Below are 16,993 nucleotides of genomic sequence, written 5' to 3' on the forward strand. Positions count from 1 at the left end.
TTTATTGATTTCAGAGAGAGGAAAGGAGAGGGGGAGAGAGAGAAACATCAATGGTGAGAGAGTCGTCACTGATCGGCTGCCTCCTGCACGCCCCCGACTGGGGGTCAAGCCCGCAACCAGGGCGTGTACCCTGACCGGGAATCAAACCGCGATCTCCTGGATCCCAGGTTGTTGCTCAACCGCTGAGCCATGCTGGCCGGGCTCTTTTTAAGAGTTTTATATTTTGTAAATAGAAGTTGATTATAAAAAGGGGGGGAGGAAAACCTAATTAAGGCTCAGGGTGTTTTGTAGGTGTATATACTTTAGGAAAATATACATATGTAATATGATATTGGGGAAATAGATTCCATTAGGACTCCATGCCCAGGTACCCTTAAGAAAGTCCTCTTGTAGGACTGGAGGGCTCTGACCTGAGCCAGAGAAGCTCTCGGTTCTTCCAGACATCTCTTTCCATAATGAGAATAGGAGAGGAGTGAGGGAAAGTAATGAAAAAGGGGAATGTGGCAGAGTGAGAGAAAAGAGGTTATGGGAGAATATTGGGAAGTTGTGCTGGTGTAAAGTGAGGGAAGCTAGTATTCCTTTCTCTTATCCTTGTAGGAGTTGTTGGGGTGCCGGGACCCCCCCCCCCCCACTTATGTGACTGTCTTCAGATATTCCTGGTGGTTCTCAGAGAAAATTTCCATATTGAATCACTTCCAGTGTGATTTTGTTTCTGCCTGGGTGTTTAGCCTACTGGGTTGTCCCAGGAAGCCTGTTTTATAAATTTAAAGGCCCCTTAAAAAGTCTTAGTATTTGTGAGTTATTGATTTCACTGCAGTTTCATGCACCTAGTCAGTCTGGCTGGCAGTGTAGGTAGCACTTTATTTTGATGAACACCAGTTTCTCACAGTTATGTTCCTTTTGCCATTCATAAAGCAACATATCAGTCCTCCAGGCTCTAAGGGCTTCTGGCCAGGCCAGGCAGCCCAAGCCCCAGTTTGTGCACATGGCAGTGGAGGCGCCTTAAAGTCGATTGTCTTCATGTTGGCTCCTGGCCCAAGATTTTGAGCTCTCAGAAACTTTTGACAGATTGATCCCATGGAATTTTAAACTGCTTCCTCATGGAGGCTGTTAAGGTCACAGTGTTCTATTGGAAATATACAGGTGATATCCTGTAGGCTGAAATGGAATGTTCTCATTTGAGCATCATAGCTGTGATGTGGGATGTTATCTTTCGCTTCACAGATGCAGTGACTTTTTTTTTTTTGCTAGAAAAATGACAGCCTGCCAAAGATAGTTGTGATGCTATTCTCCATGATAACAGCACTAATATTAAAAAAGAGCCTTTAATGATTGTAATATGTACAGTTTGGGCTGTTTGGCAAAACTCTGCAGATGTGCATTAATGATGCTTTATTTAAAAACAAAAAACAAAAACAGTACACGTTGAAATTGATCAGTATAAGTTAAACGGTAGATTTTAGGCTGGACCTGTGATTTAAGCTGTACCTATCCAGCTCAGACCAAAAAAAAAAAAAAGTAGCTTGAATGTTAAAGCAATTATTCAGAGTCTTGAAAAAGAAATCATTCAAGAAAATGCCAATAATGATGATTGGCAAAATCAAAACTGGAAGCAAACTGTTTATCGAGCTGCCAACAAAGGAATCTTGCATGAGACTCCAAGTCTAGAGTTTCTGGGATGAAATTGTACAGTTTCCTGAGTTGCTGAGGAAATGGAGCTGTCACTGAATCTGACAGAGAAAGAGTCCCCGGCCCACTGACCCTTTCTGTAACCCAGTCTTCACTATAGCCCGAGGAACTCTTAATCTGCTTCTTTTTGATCTTCTTTGACACAACCTCAGTGGATTTCTCTGATTCCAAACCAGTTCTAATTGATCTTTTCTGTTGCTGCTTTTCTGTGCCTGCAGAACCAGATGTTGCTTAGGAGATGATCCATTCTGAGTTGCCTTTTCATTTCTCTGGTTTGGTGTAGACATTATAAGTCTGTCTTGTCCTCTGACACTTATTTCCATTTTGTTATCAATTCCCTTCATTGAATAAGCTGATAAATTTCCCATCTCCTGTAACATTCTGAAGAGCAAACACTTGTTCCATTTTCACAACTGGAGACATGTTGCACTTCTGCAAATGCAAGCTCCCTTTGTGCATTGTAATAGAAGCTGGTAAAGATTTCCTGGCTGCTGCCGTTTTCCAGGCTGTTTTAACGGGAGGTGGTTCTTCCTCTTCCACACTCTGGCTGTGTCTCCAAATCTCAGTACTTGATAGTGAGAAGGCCACCTCACCTGCATTGGTCTGTTCTGGCTGAATATTCAGCACTGATCTTGGTCTCCGTTTTTTGGTTTTAACTTTGGCTTTGGAGGCAATATTCTTTTTCACCTGGGATAAAAAGTACAGTGGGACCTCGGTTTTCGAATGTGATCTATTCCGGGAGACCGTTCAGGTTCTGAAATGTTCGAAAACCAAGGGATCCATAGCCAACAGCTGGGCCTCAGGATCTTGCCCTCAGTGGAAGCCGTGTGGAATTTTCGACTTCCAAGGCGTGTTTGAAAACCGAAGCAATTCTTCCCGGGTTTACAGTGTTCGTAAACTGAAATGTTCGTCCATGGAGACGTTCGAAAGCCGAGGTACCACTGTATAGATGCCAATATAGATAAAAGTATATTGTTTTATTCTTTCCTCTTGGGTCATTTTCAACATTTTTTCTGGATGGGCAATGCTAACATCCCTTTGAGCACATTCTCTCTGTGGTCAGGATTTTGTAATCTTTTGTTTCTCAGAGTGATTGCTGGCTTGTTTGGTTGCTTCAGTCAGTAATGCTTCATACTGTTTATGACCTTTATACTCTCCTATCCAGTTTTAAAAAAATGTATCTTTATTGATTTCAGAGAGAGGAAGGGAGAGGGAGAGAGAGAGAGAAACATAATGGTGAGAGAGTCATTGACCGGCTGCCTCCTGCACGCCCCCTGCTGGGGATCGAGCCCGAAACCTGGGCATGTGCCCTGACTGGGACTCGAACCGTGATCTCCTGAATCCTAGGTTGATGCTCAACTGCTGAGCCATGCCCGGCTGGGCTCTTCTACCCATTTTTCATGAACCCATGCCCTCTCTGGTTTGTTGCTAAAAAATTAGACATGATATTAATTTTGGTATGAACCTGAAGCTGGGGATCTCTTGAAACCACAGAAGGCCACCAATGATAGGTTCCCAACTTAAACCAAACAAGATCGCCAATCTGGAACTTAATACCAGCGGACACTTCTGTTCTTGGAACAAAAGATAGTATTGGCTAAATCAAGGTTTTCTTTTTTAGCACTGAATCTTTTCTTGGTTTTTCAGAAATAGGGTTGACCCTCTCATTTAGCCTACTTTGTTCCTCTGGTTCCAATTTGGGGATTTTGTGTGACTTGCACTCTCCAGATCTAGATGAGTCATGTTTGTTACTTTTTTCCCTCTTTTCTTTTCTGCTTTCATGCTTTGACTTTGTGTGCTCACTTGCCTGTACTTCATTTAAAAGGTCTCCACAGAGGGAAGACTCAAACAGTTCCCTGCCATTCTGGAAAGTTTTGGTTATTTTTAGTTTACTTTCAGGTGAGCCTGTCTTTGGAATCACAGTTTGTGGTACCGAAGGAGGAGGTGGTGGCTGTTGGAGGAGAAGGTTTTTCCAGAATTTCGTGTGGTCTTGTGTTTGGAATTTCTGAGTGGTAATAGTCAATGGGGCTAAAGTTTCTAACTGCATCAAAGCCATTGGCCGATCCATTGGGATACTGATTGTAAGACTGGTGTTTGATTTGCATTTCATACATGCTGATTGATGGTGGATAGCCATTTGTGAGTGGAGGAAGATCTGTTGTAGGTGGGTACTGAAAGCCTTGCTGCAATGTAGCTTCGTATGGTGCATGGCCATAATCTTCAACAATGTCACTATTGTTATCAAAGTCATCCTCCTGAAGGATGTTGGTGGATGAGTTGAAGTGGTTGCTGAATTGTGTTTCCCATGACCCCTTGCATGAAAGAGAGAAATCTATTCTGTTCCAGCATCCTTGACTTTCCCTTTCTTTCATCAGGCCTTCAGTTTGTTCCATTCTAACCCCTGGGACATGTTGGTATGATCACAGGAGAGACATGGAGGCCCCAAGCAGGCTGGGGTGCCTGCAGCAGCCGAGGCTGCAGGGGGAGAAGATGGAACCAAGCTAGGCCCCATTAAGTCCCCAGGCTAGATTTCCGCCATGCCACCCCATGCCTCTGCCATGGTGGCAGGCATGGAGGAGGGCCAGAGCCCTGCCGGCTGGGAGCAGAGACGAGGAAGGCTAGGGGAGGTGGAGTAGGCAGGGGAGGTGGAGGAATGGGGCTCTCCATGCAGCCACTGCCACCAGAGAGGAGCCTGTGGCTGGTGGCTGGCTGGTCTGGGGCAGCAGGGTCCTCTGGGCTTGGGACTTGAGTTGGCCTTTGCATGCCTGTCCATGGAGACCAGTAGACAGTTCTCCTGGGCCTCCACCTTGATTCTGGCTGTTACTGCCACTACCACCCGCTCCTGCTGCCACGCACAGAGCACCCTGACCCCGACTCTCCTGCAGTGACCTTTTCAAAAGTTATCTGTTCACATTTGGCCAGCCCGTTCTAAGAATGTATTAGAGCTTTTTTTGATATTGTTGTATTACATTTGTTGGAGGGAAAGCAGAAACTTTTCCAAAAGATGGATTTTCTTCCAGAGGAGGCCTTTATCAGCAGTTGAGTATCTTTTGATGAACGCAAAGAGAAACTAACTATAGTCCCTTTCTGTCTATGCATGAAAACTGCTTTGGGGATCTGCTCTTCCTTAGTCTGATAGAAAATCTCTGGAAGGTCTCATAGCCAAATTATAAACACCCAACCACCCTGTGGTCACTTCGAAGCAGTTAGAAACCTAGTGTACTATAATAATGAAAACCCTGCGTTCCTGAGTGTTGGTTAACTTCTGCCTACCCAAACTGGCGCCTTCGTGGGTTTTGCAGTCACCTAGTGACACGTGAATGTGCGTGTAGGATGAATAGTGCTTCTCCTCTCCGTCCTCTCTTCATCTCTGTCCTCCCCTTGTTGGCCACCACTCCGGGTGTGGTCCTCAGGGAGAGGAGTGCATGCGGGGATCACACTGGGCAAGGTTGCAGAGTTGTAATGTGAACAGAGGAAATCCAGAGCGGACACTCACACGGGCACATTTTGAACTTCCTAAAGAGACCTCAGACGGTTGACTCCTGTCTCCTCAGGTGCCTTTCCTCTAACTGGCCACTAACCTCTCCCTCACCCCCTAGACTCTTGTGACCCACATTTCTGTTAAGGGCATTGCTTCTCTGAGTGCTCTCCCTTTGTGCTTTCCTTTTTAGACAGCGGAGTACACTCATTTTTTACAGGGCTCTCATGTTGACTGCGGAGATCACAGTGCCTCTCTGCATGTGCTGGAAGTGCAGTTCCTGTTCATTCAACCCAGCCTTATTGTATCACCTGACCAGGCATTTTAGCCTTTGATGCTTGAGTTTATTTGCATGAGTCAGACATTAGTTCTGGTGTCCAGCTAACTGAAGAAGACAGAAGTCAAGCTTTCTCAAGCTTGTTTTTATTTGATTAAGGTCAGGAGGAGGTAATCCTTGTCTTGTCCTCATGAGGGTAGAGAAAATGCCCACCATTACTGCTTTCTCAGGGTGCACACATTGACCTTGGGAACACAGACCTTCCTCTGTAGGGCATCTCCATCCCTAGATTCTCTTCCTATATGTCATATACTAATGCCTGTCTGCCTTTATCTGAGGGGTCCGTGGGTGCAGCTTCTGTCTGGACATTAAACTCTCCTAAATGCCGAGGCTTTTGCTCTACTCTCCTCTGTTGGGGTTTTCTGTCTCTCCAGGTGCTTCTCTTGCGTGCTTTCCTTTTAAGACAATCTTAGTCCATTCACTTTCACAGACTCCATATGTCAACCATGGAAAAAACAGTCAGCCATTCTTTCAGCAGATTTTAGAAATGCTGTTTGCTCCAAACCAGTTCTCTCTTGTACCTTTAGAACCAGTTAGTTTCTGCCTCAGGCTCTCAACTTCATTGCTGTGAGTATACAATGGTTCCACTGACTCTAACTCCAGGGGACATATGTCAAGCTTTCTAAAGGTATTTGTCAGTTGCTTGAGGCATGGGGGAAGTAATCTTTGTCCCTCCTTTGTGAGGGTGGAAAAAATACCCACCCTTTTCAGGGTCTACATGTAAACTTTGGAAAACACATTCCTTTCTTGTGCTGCTGGGGGAATTACAATTCTCTTTCATGTCAGCCCCCTTCTGTTTTTACTGGCAGGGGCTGATCCAGCATCAGCTATTATTTCTGTATGAGTCCAGGGAACACGAATAAAGCTTTCTGAAATGATGTGCTTGGGTCACCTGGCCCAACCCCCAGCCTCATGAGGCAATTTTCTCATCCCCTCAGGCTCTGTTGAGATCCAGAGATTTCTGTCATGCTCTCACTTGAGTGTAGATCTGCAGAATAGAAAACTGTTTCCCTGCAGTCTAGCAGTGGCTCCCCCACAAGGGCATATCCTACAACTCATGTTGAGGTCATCAGTCTCCTTTGGTTGCCCTGTCATTTTGGTGTGCAGGACAGGATGGGGGAGGGGTGGCCCTTTTGCCTCATTCTTTGTTTTACTCTTTTTAAGTATTAAAGTATCAGAATGTAAAAGTCTTTTCTGTTTTTAGTGGAATAATAATTTGGGCCCTGGCCTTGGCCTTACATGTCTCTGTGTAGGAGATGACAAAATTGGTTTTCAGTGTGTGGCCAAAAAGTGATTGAAGCCCTTTTATTAGACAAGAGCCCCTCTGGCCAGTTTTGTGCCTAAGGTAGATTTCCTTGCATCTGGCAATGCACCCTGTAGTCTAGGTGGGGGAGAGGGTCAGTAGGATCTCCCCACTAGGGGAATGTGCAGTCCATGTTAGAATGGATAAGGCACCTGGGATCCATAGCACCTGGGTTGACCCTGGTTAATCAGTGGGTGAGATGAGACCCTTCTGATCTGATAGCACAATAAGAGCAGGTTAGGAGAGATCAAGGCTCCCCAGGATTGGTCGAGCAGTACAGGCCAGGTTATGAGAGGTGTGGCTCCCTGGGGTCTGCTAGCACACCCTTCTCTACATGTTTGGTGAGGGGTAGCATAAGGGTCCTCCCCTGTCCAACCTCCTGCAGGGTGTGTGGGCCAGTTTAGGAGTAAGATAGGTTCTCTGGGATGCAATAGTGGATGTTGAAACAGTTTGGAGGATTAGGTAGCTAGAGATTGGATTGAAATAGTCTGTCCAAATGGTGCCTAATTATTGTTCAAAGCATTTTTTTTTTTTTTTTTGTCCCAGAGAATGGCTGAAAGTACATGCACATTAGTGCTTACTACTGCCAGTTGTTCCCCCTGCATGTTTCCCTCCACATTATTTCCTGGGCTGCCAACTGAGGAGAGTAGATGATCTTCAGGAAGCTGGTATTGTAGTGTCTGTGTAAAAATATCTGTGGTCTGTGTTTCTGCAAAAAGTGTCTGAATGCAGCTGATAGAACTTGTAGTGAAAAGATAAAAAGTTAAAGATGGTTTTGTTATTGAAAGGCCTGCAAGCTGATTTATTGTATACTCTGTGTACTAATGTATAACTGGTATTGAAATGTGCTACATGTTGAATTGTGAATGTTCACATGGTATCAGAAAAATCTCTCTTATTTTCAATACTTCCAATTTATTATGATGTCTTATTGATTGGCAAGTTGAAGGTGTTATTTTCTATGGCTTTGGATGCCCACCAGCAAGGGAAACTTAGGATCCTCAACAAAATTCAGGACTGCCTGCCAGTTATGATACTTGAAACAATGTAGGTGGTTTTACACACTGTATCCCATGTGTAACCAAAGAAGCACTGCTGTAGTTCTCAAACTAAAATATTCCATGTTCCTGAGGAAACAGTTGTTGGTGCTACAAAATGGCTACAAAAGTTGACCAGATTGTCTTATAGTAGGACAGGAAAAATTACATGGAGCTTTGCCCCACCTGCTTTTGGCAGATTGACTCTGTAGGATTGTAAACTCCCTGTCCTGGAAACTGCTAAGGTCACGATGCCCTTTTGGAAAAATACAGGTGTGATCCCATAGGTCGACTAGCCAAGTATGGAACAGAACCTAAGTGAAGTAGCAGAACTCACTGATAAAGTATTTGGTGACAAGGGGCAGTAGGTTATGCAGAAATGTACTGAGAGCCATAAATACTGTGGGTAGAAAAGAGTGACAGTAACAATATGTTTGGGAAAATGCCCAATGGGAATATATGCGCTTGGCTTCTTGGCCCTTCCAGCTGGCCTGGGGGAAAAGGAGTGGAGATCACCTGATCATCTGTGACCTACCCCACATTCCAAGCCAGTTGGGCCGTAACTGGATTGCTAATGACAGGAGGAGCAGGAGCAGGTGACTTAGATCCCCTTGCTGAGATTTGTGGTCTTCAGACTATTTATCTAGTACATGCAGCTCCACATTTCTGCCCAGCCCTTTCTCTTTTCAGTCATTTTGGGCTCTAAATGTGGCAATTCCCCTGCAGGTACCTCCCATTTAGGTCAGATGCTGGTACTCATAGTGCTCTGAGAAGTAGATCTGCTTGTGAGCCATCCTACCCAAGTGCATATATTTTTTAGAAAGATTATTCTCAGTGACTTCTCTGTAAAATAAATTTGATGGTTTCACCCATCTAATTTTACTACTACGAGTATGAACTTTTTTTTTGGTTAATTACCATACCCTAGGATATTTTTTCCATTGATTTTAATTTTTCATTTAATTTTTGAAAAAGTTATCTTTATTGTTGAAAGTATTGCAGATGTCCCTTTTTTCTCCTATTGACCCTCCTCCTCCTCACTCTTGTCCCCTCCCCAGGCCTTCTACTGTCTGTGTCCATGGGTTATGGATACCTGCATGTAAGTTCTTTGATCTCTTCCCTCCCCACACCTTCCCTCTGAGAATTTTATCTGTTGCATGCTTCCATGTCTCTGGATCTATTTTGTTCATAACTTTATTTTGATTATTAGATTCCACATATGAATGAGATCATGTGATAATTGTCTTTCTCTGACTGGCTTATTTCGCTTAGCATAATATTTTCTAGGTCCCTCCATGCTGTCTCAAAGGGTAAGAGAGCCTTCTTTTTTACAGCTGTATAGTATTCCATGGTGTAAATGTCCCACAGCTTTTTTATCCACTCATCTACTGATGGGCACTTGGGCTGTTTCCAGATCTTAGCTATTATAAATTGCTATGAACATAGGGATGCATATATTCTTTCTGATTGGTGTTTCGGGTTTCTTAGGATATATTCCTAGAAGTGGGATCACTGGGTCAAATGGCAGTTCCATTTTCAATTTTTTGAGGAAACACCATGCTGTTTTCCATAGTGGCTGTACCAGTCTGCATTCCCGCCAACAGTGCACTAGGGTCCCCTTTTCTTCCACATCCTCCCCAGCCCTTACTGTTTGTTGATTTATTGATGGTAGCCATTCTGACAGGTGTAAGGTGGTATCTCATTGTGGTTTTAATTTGTATCTCTCTGATGATTAGTGACATTGAGCATTTTTTCGTATGTCTCTTGGCATTTGTATGTCCTCTTTGGAGAAGTGTCTTTTAGGTCCTCTGCCCATTTTTTGATTGGATTGTTTGTCTTCCTTTTGTTGAGTTGTATGAGTACTTTATATATTTTGGAAATTAACCCCTTATCAGATGTATCATTGGCAAATATGTTCTCCCATACAGTGGGCTCCCTTTTCATTTTGATGCTGGTTTCTTTTGTTGTGCAGAAGCTTTTTATTTTGATGTTGTCTCCATTGTTTAATTTTTACTTTGTTTCTCTTATCCTAGGCATTGTATCTGTGAAAATTTTGCTAAGTGTGATGTCTAAGATTTTGCTGCCTGTGTTTTCTTCTAGGATTTTTATGGTTTCACAACTTAAATTTAAGTCTTTTATCTATTTTGAGTTTATTCTTGTGAATGGTGTGAGTTGGTGGTCTAGTTTCATTTTTTTACATGTACCTGTCCAATTATCCCAACACCATTTATTAAAGAGACTGTCTTTACTCCATCATATGCTCTTGCCTCCTTTATCAAATATTAATTGAACATAATGGCTTGGGTCAATTTCTGGGTTCTCTGTTCTGTTCCAGTGATCTATATGCCTGTACTTGTGCCAGTATCAGGCTGTTTTGATTACAGTGGCTTTGTAGTATGGCTTGATACCTGGCATTGTGATCCCTCCAAGTTTGTTGTTCTTTCTCAAGATTGCTACAGCTATTTGCAGTCTTTTTTGGTTCTATATAATTTTTGGAGTGTTTGTTCTAGATCTGTGAAATATGCCATTGGTATTTTAATAGTGATTGCATTGAATCTATAGATTGCTTTAGGTAGTATGGACATTTAAGTGTTGTTGATTTTATCAATCCAGGAACACAGTATATTCCTCCACTTGTTTATATCTTCTGTCTCTTTTTTCAACATTCTGTAGTTTTCGGAGTACAGGCCTTTTACCTCCTTGGTTAAGTTTATTCCTCAGTATCTTAATTTTTTTGTTACAATGGTAAATGGGAATTTTTTTCATTATTGATTGATTGATTGATTTCAGAGAGAGAGATACATCAATGATGAGAGAGTCATTGATTGGCTGCCTCCTGCACGCCCCCCACTGGGGATCAAACCCTGACCGGGAATCGATCCAGGACCTCCTGGATCATAGGTTGATGCCCAACCACTGAGCCACGCCGGCTGGGCAATGGGATTGTTTTTTCAGTTTCTCTCTCTGAGAGTTTATTATAAGGGTATAAAAATGCCATCAATTTCTGGGTGTTAATTTTGTTTCCTGCTACATTGCAGAATTCATTTATTAAATCTAGTAGTTTTTTGGTGGAGTCTTTAGGGTTTTCTATGTACAGTATCATGTCAACTGTGAAAAATGACAGTTTGCATCCTGAAGGAGGTAAATGACATGCACTCAGAAAGAAGGATGCCTTTTATTTTTCCTTATTGTCTGATCAGTGTGGCTAAAACTTCTAGTACTGTGTTGAATAAAAGTGGCGAAAGTTGGACAACCCTGTCTTGTTCCTGGTTTTAGGGGAAATGGTTTTAGTTTTTGTCCATTGAGAATGATGTTGGCTGTAGGTTTGTCATATGTGGCCTTTATTATGTTGAGGTATGATCCCTCTATTCCCACTTTTCTGAGAGTTTTTATCAGAAATGAGTGTTGGATTTTGTCAAATGCTTTTTCTGCTTCTATTGATGTGATCATGTGGCTTTTTGTCTTCCAATTTGTTTATGTGATGTATCACATTTATTGGTTTGCGAGTATTATACCAGCCTTGAATCCCTGGAATAAATTCCACTTGGTCATGGTGTATGATCTTTTTAATATGTTGCTGGATCCGATTTGCTAATATTTTGCTGAGGACTTTAGCATCTATGTTCAGCCGGGATATTGACCTGTAATTTTCTTTCTTTGTAGTGTCTTTATCTGGTTTTGGAATTAGACTGATCCTGGCCTCATGAAGAGTTTGGAAGTGTTCCTTCCTCTTGGATTTTTTGAAATAATTTGAGGAGAATAGGTATTAATTCTTCTTTGAATATTTGGTAAAATTCCCCTGTGAATCCCTGGGCCAGGGATTTTGTTTGCTGGGAGTTTTTTGATTACTGCTTCAATTTCATCAGTTGTTATTGGCCTGTTCAGGTTTTCTGACTCTTCCTGATTGAGTTTTGGAAGATTGTATGCTTCTAGGAATCTTTCCATTTCATCCAGGTTGTCCAGCTTGTTGGCATATAGTTAGTTGTTCATAGTATTTGCTTACAATCCTTTGTATTTCTGTGATGCCAGTTGTAACTTCACCTCTTACGTTTCTGATTTTATTTATTTGGGTCCTCTCTCTTTGTTTCTTGGTGAGTCTGGCTAAAGGTTCATCAATCTTGTTTATCTTTTCAAAGAACCAGCTCTTGGTTTCATTGATCTTTTGTATTTTTTTTTTAAGTCTCTATGTCATTTATTTCTGCTCTGATCTTTATTATTTCCTTCCGTCTAGTTACTCTTGGCTTTTCTGGTTCTAATTCTTTAAGTTGTAGGTTTAGATAGTTTATTAGACATTTTTGTTGTTTCTTGATGGAAGTCTGTAGTACTATGAACTTCCCTCTCAGGACTGCTTTTGCTGTGTCCCACAGATTTTGGATTGCTGTCTGTTTATTTTCATTTGTTTCCAGGAAGTTTTTTCTTTCTTTCTTGATCTTATTGATAACCCATTCATTGTTTAATAACATGCTATTTAGCCTCCATGTGTTTGAATGTTTTGGGGTATTTTTATTGTAGTTGTTCTCTAGTTTTATGCCATTGTGATCTGAGAAGATCCTTGATATGATTTCAGTCCTTTTGAATTTGTAGTGACTCTGATGGCCATTCCCTCATTAAATTCCTGGCTTTTTTCTGGGCAAAGGGTGCCACATTAGAAAAGGTGTGACTTTCAGTTCTGAAATCTGGTTCACAGGGCTTAGGGCTGCAGTCACCAAAGTGGGTTTCACTTCTGCTTCCTTACTTGTTTCTTCATCCGAAGAAGAGGATCCAGAATAATAATCAGAGGTTACCTTCTCAAGGGCCCTGGTGACTTAGAGATCTCATCCTTGCTCTCATCCTCATTTTCAAAGCTGGCAACAGTGAGTGTATTGTTTCTCTCTCCATGCTGACAGCACACTTCACATGGCTCCCTCAGAGTGAGTTCCTTTGGCAAGCCCAGGTCACTATACAAGATGCGGCTGTTCTCAAAGGCTTTCAATATGTCAGGATCAACTCTGAAACTTACTGACACAAATGCATCTGTGGGCCTGTCCTTTTGATTTTTTTTAGGATACCAGTGGTTTTTATGTGGTATATGTTTTATTTTATTTACTTATTTATTTAAATATATCTTTATTGATTTCAGAGAGAGGAAGGGAGGGGAGGGAGAGAGAGATAGAAACATCAGTGATGACAGTATTGTCATTAATTGGCTGCCTCCTGCACGCCCCCTGCTGGGGATCAAGCCCGCAACCCGGGCATGTGCCCTGACCAGGAATTGAACCTCGATCTCCTGTATCCTAGATTGATGCTCAACCACTGAGCCACGCCCGGCAGGGCATATATGGTATATATTTTATTAGTTTGTATTAATACATTCTCATATTATAAAGGCTATTTAGTACAAGAGCCTTTCTTTTGATGTGTTTTGTTGTTTTTTGCTGGGAATACTTACTTATTTGGTCTATTAACACTAAGATCTGCAAAAAAACAGCAACTTCTAAACACAGGATAAGAAAACTTGAATATTAACATGCTTCAGTTTTCTGAAGCTCTGCAGTATGGAAAATATACAAACTTCAAACAGCTGCAAAAATAGTCTCCTTGGGGTGAAAATAGAGTTTCTACATCAATACAAGAAAAATGGGCGTTTTTCTAATCCAATCCAGTCCTGGGACAGGTGGAGGGTATAGAGTCACCACTTGCCACCTGGAGGAATGCCAGCTCTTAGACAATCTTAGGATGAAAGCGAGATGAAAATGCCACTTGGGATAATGCTAGGATTCTCCCTCTGCCAGTAGCTGGATTGCTCAAGTGTTATGGCGGTTAGGGCTGCTTTGGTCAGCTCCTCCAATGAGAGGGAAGCATGGGGACGGAGGATGAGAGGATGGGGGTATCTATCTTCTGGTCTCCTCTTCTGTGTCTGGAGGAGAGGGAAGGAAATCTGTGGTGTCCCCTCTCCACTGATTATGGCCAGCTTGCTCCATGACAAGGACAGGGCCCCATATACAGTCCTTTGGACTCACACCCAGGAGTGGGGGACCCGGGACCTTCTGGATGAGCTTTCCATCAAGTGAAAAAGGTGGCAAGAACACAGGTGTGACTTGTGAGCTGCTCAGCTGCTAGTGGAGAAGGCAGGTCCCCTCCCACTCAGAGGGGGCTGCATCCTTCAGAAAGAGGACCCAGGGCTTTGACACATAAATGAAAGTGGACGAAGGCTGAGAGGGAAGGGCTCCTTGATTCCCCCCTCCTCAGGGGAGGTAGGGAGGGGCCTGCCACCAAGGTACTGTCTCCTTGGAAAGTGGTGGGGGTGGAGCCCTCAGACAACCAGGGAGCTCTGGAAAAGCACAGGCTCTTCTGATGGTGGGGTGTGCTGCCATGGCCGGAATGGCAGCAAGAAGGCTTTGGAGACCTCTGGATCCTTCTGAGGCGGTGGCCTGGGGCTGACAGGAGGAAGGGGGGACCCCGGGCTTGCGGAGCAGTTATAGAAGATGGCGCCCATGCTGGGGAAGAGGAGCTTCATCAAGCTGACAGGGCAGAAGGCCAAGCCAGTGAGTTGAAACAGATTTAGTCAGGATAGGAAGTCAGGAAGGCCAGGTCAGGACCTGGAGACGTGGTCTCTTTAAACACACGCACTCTCACAGCCTTCCAGGGGCTTTCGTTTGAAGACGTAGCTGTGATTGGGCTGAGGGGAGCAGGCAAACACAAGGTCTGGAGATGGGCTGCCATCTTCAAGGAAGGCTGTGGTGGCCTGGAGGGGAGGCTTTGTTGTTGGGGATGGATGCCGGCTCCTTGACTGCATCCCGATGTTCCTTACGGTTGGTCTGACCAGAAGGCTGGGGCAATGCCAGGGGCATGGAGGGAGAGCTAGCGAGGTTGCCAGGCTCCAGGAGGAGGGGGTGATCACAGCTGCCACTTGGGGGGGAACTGGGGCATAGTGCCTGTCAGGGATATCAAGGATCTGCAGCAGCTCCTCTTCACCCTGCTCCTTCACAAACACCTTCAGCTCTTAGTTGAGCCCTTCCAGGCTCCTGTGCAGGCAGGGGCTGAGTCAAAAGACAGGGGACCCTGAGGGGAAGCTGGGAGGGGACGCCCTGAGTGTTTCCCACACAGCATGGTCCCCTCGGAGTGGGAATCCCTGTTCCTTCTCTTTCCCACTGCGGCTCAGCTTTGTCCTCTGCAGTTGTTGCTTCAGCTTGGTAATCTCTTTGCAGTGGTCTGTGCTGCCCCAGGACACTGAGTGCATGTGTGTACAGGAGCTGGCCCACTCTTCTTTAAGCTCTTGCTAGGACAGGGGAGTCTGGGTGGCCTTGTCATTGGTACAGCAGGTGAAGGCCCCATCAGCATCTCGTGGCCACTGGCCCAGAAGGTACGAGCTGAGGATAGTGTCCAGGGAGAATGTACTTCAGACCTAGGGTGGCTGAGGCCTGCACTCTGGCTTTTCTGGGACCACTGAACAACGGGACACTGGCTGCACAGCCACCCCTCTCCTGTCGCTGGTGTGGCTGCTGCAGCTGGAAGGGGACCGAGGCCCTGAGTGGCTGCAGCCCAGCCTGGAGAGAGCTGGCGGGGACTAGGGGGGAGCAGCCCCTCTGAGCCCCTCCTCTGCACCCTGGCCCCCAGGCCCCTCCACCTCTGCAGCCCACTGTGGGCCCCACCATCACCCAACCACCTGCCTGCCCCTGCCCCAGAGTGAGCCCCACACCTTTCATTTGATATTTGAGTCATCTGAAATAACACAGAACTATATATCAAAAAAATTAAACAAAAATTTTCCTTTCTTACGGGCAGTCATTGAAGTGGATTTAATTTGTGTGTTGTGTTTTTTTTTTAAAGCCTCCAAAGACAAAAGCAGCTGAAACCCAAATTAAAATTATTTAAAAATTTGTGTGTGTGGGGGGGAGGATCTATAATACTTTCAACAATAAAGATAGATTTAAAAAATAAATTTGTTTACTTAAAAAAATTGCTTACTAAACTACTGGTCTCCGGCACCATTTTTGTTTCCTGCTGTTTTGATGCAGGTGGTTCTTTGTTTCTTCTCTTGCTCTTTTTACTGGTCCAGCCACACCATTTTTATCACGTTCATCATCTCTGTCAATTGAGTCTTCTTGCTCTGAAATTGTACTTTTCCTCTAGCAGACCCAGTCTGGGCAGCTTTATTTCCCTTTCCCTTTCCTTTAAATCTGCAATCTTTTGACTTCCCCTTGTTTAGGGATTCTTGGTGATCTTCTATGATTTTTTTCAATACTTCTTTTTCCACATCTCCATCTACTACTTACCTGTAACTTTTTTTTTTTTACTTCTCACCCGAGGATATTTTTTCCATTGCTTTTCAAAGAGAGTGGAAGGGAGAGAGAGAGAGAGAAACATCGATGTGAGAGAGAGAGAAACATCGATGTGAGAGAGAGAGAAACATCGATGTGAGAGAGACACATCGATTGGTTGCCTCCTGCAGGTGCCCCAACTGGGGCTGGGGATGGAACCTGTAATCCAGGTATGTGCCCTTTACTGGGAATTGAGTCCATGACCCTTTGGTTGCGTGGGCCAATGCTCTAACCACGGAGCATACTGGCCAGGGTGCAACTTGCTAATTTTTTAAAGTTAAACATTCACCTACCTTACAACTCAAACTTTGCATTATGAGTTACTGACAAAGGTAAATGAAACATAAATCCATATAAAGAATTATTCATAAATGTTTATACCAGCTTTGTTTTAAATAGCCAAAAATTAGAAACAACCCAATGTCCATAAACAAAGGAATGGCTAAACTATTAGTATTCAAAGATTATTTCTCAGCAAAAAAATGTGGAGTTATTAATATATATCATTAATGAATCTCCCAAGTATTTATGCAACATAAAGAAAAGTGAAAAAAATACTTTGGTTCCCATCTTATAAATTCTAGGAAATGCAAAGTTATCTATTAACATGGAAAGTAAATCAGTGGTTACTTGGAGAGCTGTGAAGGACAGGGAGACAGAGATAAAAGGACATGAGGTAAATACAGTGTCAGATATGGTCAGTATTATGACTATAGTGATGGTTTCACTTTCATGCATATGTCAAGACTCATCAAATACTATATTTGAAATATGCCATCTACTAATTAAAGTTCTTTAGAAATGGTTCAACTGTATGTCCAACTGTTTTTGGAAAATAGGTTTAGCAAC

At 43.5% G+C, this 16,993-nt stretch overlaps 3 pseudogenes; all 3 read right to left on the reverse strand.

Moving 5' to 3' along the window:
- Positions 1-1,621: 1,621 nt before the first annotated feature.
- On the reverse strand, positions 1,622-4,038 carry LOC107539019 (histone-lysine N-methyltransferase NSD3 pseudogene; annotated as a pseudogene).
- Positions 4,039-4,060: 22 nt separating this feature from the next.
- Positions 4,061-13,983, reverse strand: LOC107539018 (protein BTG3 pseudogene; annotated as a pseudogene).
- A 153-nt stretch (positions 13,984-14,136) lies between these two features.
- On the reverse strand, positions 14,137-15,478 carry LOC107539017 (protein FAM117A pseudogene; annotated as a pseudogene).
- Between the last annotated feature and the right edge of the window lie 1,515 nt (positions 15,479-16,993).

The sequence above is a fragment of the Miniopterus natalensis genome, chromosome X, assembly GCF_054644295.1.
Source record: "Miniopterus natalensis isolate mMinNat1 chromosome X, mMinNat1.hap1, whole genome shotgun sequence".
Taxonomy (NCBI): Eukaryota; Metazoa; Chordata; class Mammalia; order Chiroptera; family Miniopteridae; genus Miniopterus; species Miniopterus natalensis.